The sequence below is a fragment of the Trachemys scripta genome, chromosome 8, assembly GCF_013100865.1.
Source record: "Trachemys scripta elegans isolate TJP31775 chromosome 8, CAS_Tse_1.0, whole genome shotgun sequence".
NCBI lineage: Eukaryota > Metazoa > Chordata > Testudines > Emydidae > Trachemys > Trachemys scripta.
The window spans coordinates 70,494,773-70,500,772 of NC_048305.1; positions in this window are offsets into that span (position 1 = coordinate 70,494,773).

Sequence of the window (6,000 nt, forward strand, 5' to 3'; positions counted from 1 at the left end):
CAGGGGCTAGAGTAATCAGGAACCTGCTAGAACCAGTTAAGGCAGGCTAATTAGGACACCTGGAGCCAATTAAGAAGAAGCTGCTAGAATCAATTAAGGCAGGCTAATCAGGGCACCTGGGTTTTAAAAAGGAGCTCAGTTCAGTTTGTGGTGTGAGTGTGAGGAGCTGGGAGCAAGAGGTGCAAAGAGCTGAGGGTGTGCTGCTGGAGGACTGTGGAGCACAAGCGTTATCAGACACCAGGAGGAAGGTCCTGTGGTGAGAATAAGGAAGGTGTTTGGAGGAGGAAGTAGCCCAGGGAGTTGTAGCTGTCATACAGCTGTTATAGGAGGCACTATAGACAGCTGCAGTCCACAGGGCCTTGGGCTGAACCCAGAGTAGAGGGTGGGCCCGGGTTCCCCCCCAAACCTCCCAATTGACCTGGACTTCCAGAGGGGAAGGTCTCTGGGCTGTTCCCCAACCCACAAGGTGAATCTCTGAGGCAAGAAAATCCACCAATAAGCGCAGGACCCACCAAGATAGAGGAGGAACTTTGTCACAGTACATACAGTCATTGTCATAAGCCAGCTGCTAACAGCTAGTACCGGGAATGGAATTCACAACCTTTGGCTCAAAAAAAAAAATTTAGTTGTACACCTGCTGAGCTAAATTAATAGCTCAGCTAATTCAACAACTGTTGGTCTATGCAGTGGCAACTGGTAGTAAACACACCCACAGCCTAGTATGTCATATGCCTAGAACAGTGCTTTCCAAACAGTTGGGAAGTCACTTATTTAGGGAAAGCCCCTGGTGGGTCCGGCCGGTTTGTTAACCTGCCGCGTCCGCAGCTCAGGCCGATCGCGGCTCCCACTGGCCTGGAGCAGCGAACCGCGGCCAGTGGGAGCTGTGATTGGCCGGACCTGCGGACGCGGCAGATAAACAAACCGGCCCAGCCTGCCAAGGGCTTTCCCTAAACAAGTGGCGTCCCAAGTTTGGGAAACACTGTCCTAGAAGATTAAGTAATTTGCTTTCTTATTAGCCCAGTATATATGTTAATATAAGGCAGTGGTTCCCAAACTTGTTCTGCTGCTTGTGCAGTGCTGAAAAGAGCTTAAGTGCTCCTGTCTCCAGCACCCAGACATTCAATTCCCAATGGGATCCAAACCCTAAATAAATCCCTTTTACTCTGTATAAAGCTTATACAGGGTAAACTCATAAATTGTCCGCCCTCTATAACACTGATAGAGAGATATGCACAGCTGTTTGCTCCCCCAGGAATTAATTGCTTGTTCTGGGTTAATTAATAAGCAAAAAGTGATTTTATTAAATATAAAAAGTAGGATTTAAGTGGTTCCAAGTAATAACAGACAGAACAAAGTAAATTACCAAGTAAAATAAAACAAAAATATGCAAGTCTAAGCTTAATACAGTAAGAAACTGATTACAAATTAAACCTCACCCTCAGAGATGTTCCAATAAGCTTCTTTCACAGACTAGACTCCTTTCTAGTCTGGACCCAATCATTTCCCCTGGTACAGTCATTCTTCCAGCTCAGGTGGTAATTAGGGGATTTCTCATGACTGCAGCCCCCTTTGTTCTGTTCCACCCACTTATATATCTTTTGCACAAAGTGAGAATCCTTTGTCCCTCTCTGGGTTCCCACCCTTCCTTCTAAATGAAAAAGCACCAGGTTAAAGATGGATTCCAGTTCAGGTGATGTGATCACATGTCACTGTAAGACTTCATTACCCACTTGCCAGCACACAGGTATACAGGAAGACTTACAAGTAAACAGAACCATCTACAACCATTTGTCCTGGTTAATGGGACCCATCAAGATTCCAAGCCATCATTAATGGGACCCATCAACATTCCAAGCCACTCTTTGCATAATTACAATAGGACCTCAGAGTTATATTTCATATTTTTAGTTTCAGATACAAGAATGATACGTTTATACAAATTAGATGACCACACTCAGTAGATTATAAGCTTTGTAATGATACCTACAAGAGACCTTTTGCATGAAGCATATTCCAGTTACATTATATTCACACTCATTAACATATTTTCATAAAATTATATGGAGTGCAACGTCACATAAGGCCAGGCTTTCTCATACACTTTCAAACACAAAAAGAACGTTGCTAAAATGAGAGACAGTTTTTTGCCTCCAAAAATATTTAGTTTCAAAGTATCCGATTTTTTATGCATCAGGCAAACCTGATTTCTTTAGAGCCAGGCAATTTTAAAAAAAATTTGAATTTATTCAAAAATATCATGAAATTCTCTACATGATTTGATAGATTTGCAAGTTACCCACCCCATCAGGGGTGATGGTCTTAAGGAGACCTTATAGTATGAATAAACTACTTTTATTAAACATGGTAGAATCCAGTAAGCAGAACACTTTCATTACCCTGATCTCCCTGCAGTCTGACCGACCTTCCAAGATGGAGGATGACCTTATAGCTTCTTGCTCCTGCTGCCACTAGACATCACAAAACACATTTGGAGATCCATTTTCCCCAAGCAATGATCACAAGTACACACACTCAGAGCAGCCCCAATGTTAAATCCTCCTTTCTCCATTTCATTTCCATGTACCCTGCACACATTCAGCAGAGGAGCTGAAATTCCCGAGTCATGGCTTCCTTAAATTAAAAAAATAAACACTGAAAAGTACCACAAAATAAGCATATACAGTAAAGTAGCATGCAGTATTCCTTCCTTTCCTAAAAAATATTCTCTTTATTTAATACCTTAGGAAGGAAAGGTCCTGGCTGTTCTGTCAGCTTGCATCGCACTTCCAGATTCTGCCTGGGATTTTCAAACCCACATCAAGGATTCGAATATCCCCTTTCCATTAATTCTAATTACCCACCCCCTGCCCTTATATGCCTTTTCAGCAGGAATGTGATTTAAAACATCCAAAGTGTAAACCCTTGCAGTAAGGGGTTTATTATGGAAGTGCCAGCAGAACCATAACTCTGATAGCATTGTGATGCATGCATATTATCTATGATCAGACATCACCAATGGAACAAGAAATGTTATTTGAGCTAGTGCTCAATGTCCTTTTTTTTTTTTTTTTTCTTTTTGCAGAATGAATAAAGGAAGGAATGTGTTGAGTAGAATGTGTTCTGGCAGAGTTTTGTATGTTGCTTAACTGACTGAGCCAGTTGTAAATAAGCTACTGTACATGCCAGAAATGATACCTTTTGCTCACCCTTGTTTTGACTTTTTTTTAATTATCTTTCTTTTCAGAAGACAATTTGCAGAATTCACTGCAACAAAACCACATTTGAAATGCAGCACAGGGGACCATTATGCCACCTAAAAATGGGTAGGGTGTGCCTTTAAAATTCACTTTGTGCAAAAAAAACAAGGTTTTGCACTAAACTTCTTAAGAGCTATCTTTTGAAGAAGATAGTATTAAAAAAAAATTAGGCAAATTATGCATACATTTGTTTCTTCTGCCCTTGGAGATTATAAACAACCCGAGGCAGCTCATTTTTGCAGAGTGTTTGCTGTCAAGAAGCAATGAAGTGCAAACAGAAGCCAATTGAACTTAGCAATTTGTTTACGCAGGAAGACAACAGCTGGAGAAAAAGAGTATTTTAATAATTAGCCAGTCACATTAGCTAAGGGACATATTGGTATATGATCTAGCATTATAATAAGGAGGCTGCTGCTTTGGGATTATAAATAGTTAGTAATTAACCTCCTTCAAGATCAAGAAATTTGCCTCAGTGGATCTGGGGATTGCTGGGAAACTATACATAATCCAGAATATCATTCTTTGCTTCTTTTCCCAAAGCCTCAGGCAGTTCTCTTCTTCCTGTAGAGATATTACAGTTCTCAATACTGATATCTGGAAACCTTTCTGACACATTCACTGATCCTTTCTTTCTTGAAAACAAAAGCTTCATAAACCAGAAATAAACTTTATATTGATTACATATCAGGTATCTGGAGAAATTATAACTCAGGTAATCATGCATGCATGTATCTGGTTTGTGCTTCTGAATTATCTAAGGGGGAATTCTTAATTGTGGGTAAATCTTTGAGTCAGTTATATGCAATTCCTGCCAAATGTAAACAGTGGTGAATTTTTAATGGGTGTGGTACAGCCTAACTATCTGCTCCCTGCTGGTACATACAGGGAGCAAGAAAAAGCTCATTCTTCATTAAAATTTCTATACACAAAGCATCTAATTCAATGGATTAGATCAGGGGTCTCAAACTCAAATGACCACAAGGGCCACATGAGGACTAGTCCATTGGCCCAAGGGCCGCATTTACTGACACTTCCCCCCCACTGCTCTTGGCCCCGCCCCCACTACACCCCTTCCATGAGGCCCCGCCCCTGCTCTGCCTCTTTCCACCCCTTCCCTGCCCCCATTCCAACCCCTTCCCTGAAATCCCCACCCCAACTCCGCCCCCTCCCTGCCCCCAGGAGGTGCAGGAGGGGTGTGGGGTGTGGCGGGGGCTCAGGGCAGGGAGTTCGGGTGTGGGGTGCAGGAGGGGTGAGGGTTGCGGCAGGGGGTTAGGGTGCAGGGTGCGGCAGAGGCTCAGGGCAGGGGATTGGAGTGCAGGAGGGGTGCGGGTTGCAGCAGGGGTTCAGGGCAGGGGGTCGGGTGCAGGGTGCAACAGGGAGCTCAGGGCAGGGGGTCAGGGTGCAGCAGGGGGCTCAGGGCAGGGGGTCAGGGTGAAGGAGGGGTGCAGCAGGGGGCTCAGGGCACTGGGTTGGGGTGCAGGGTGCAGCAGGGGGCTCAGAGCAGGGGGTTGGGGTGCAGAAGGGGTGTGGGATGCAGCAGGGGGCTCAGGGAAGGGAGTTGGGGTGCAGGAGGAATGTGGGGTGCGGCAGGGGGCTCAGGGCCAGGGGTTCGGCTGCAGGATGGGCTCCGGAGGCAGGCTCCAGCCCGATGCGCACTGGGGGCAGGGCAGGCTCCCTGCCTGCCCTGCCCTTGCGCCGCTCCGGGAAGCCAATGGAACCTGGGGGAGGAGGGGCGCAGGGGTGTGTGTGGCTGTTGCTTCAGGCACCGCCCCCAGCAGCTCCCATTGGCCAGGAACGGGAAACCGCAACCAATGGGAGCTGCTGGGGGCGGTGCCTGAAGCAACAGCCACACACACCCCTGCGCCCCTCCTCTCCCAGGTTCCGTCGGCTTCCCAGAGCGGCGCGGGGGCAGGGCAAGCAGGTAGGCAGGGAGCCTGCCCTGCCCCCAGTGCACATCGGGCCAGTGCCGCTCTAGGTAAATGCTGGGGGAAAGCGGGGGGGCTGCGAAGAGCTCACAGGCCGCAGAAAATAACCCCATGGGCCGCATGTTTGAGACCCCTGGATTAGATCCTTGATGTCACTGGGTTTTTCATCAAACCTTACCTTACCCAAAATTTATGTGCAGAATACAAGACTAGAATCTTTTTCTTTTCTGACAACTAGAATGTCTATTTAGTGTCAAAGTGCTATTATGCTTGGATCTGTAGAATAGTGGTTTAATACACATCCTTTTAGCTGAGTGAATTTGCTTGATATGAAAAATTAGAATTCCATATGGGTCAAGATTTTGGAAGATATAACATAAGGCAAGGAGCTATAATATGAAAAACAGTACTAAAGCAAGTTTTTTCTTTATCCTACAGTACATATGCAATGTATTGGTTTAGTTTGTCTGAGTGATGTTGATCTCTAATGGCTGGCAATAGAAAAGGACTTATTGCTGCTTGAAGCTTTCTTTTAGTTCAAGAGCTACATGCCTGTGTTTCTGGAGATGAAGGAGCAGAGTTCTAGGCTCAGTTCCTCATTTGTTCATGTGAGAGAGAGATTTACCTAATGGTATCTGGTTCCAACACAACTCACTAAAATGATGCCAAAGTCACTACTACAGTAGTTTGGGTCTTGCTTAGTTCAGTATTGACATAATAGTACTGGATTATATATGTCGGATAGCTATTCAACTTTCCTGGAATCCTGAGTGTTTCCCAGTCTGAAAAGTGTGGCAGGTGCACTCAATAGCACAAAG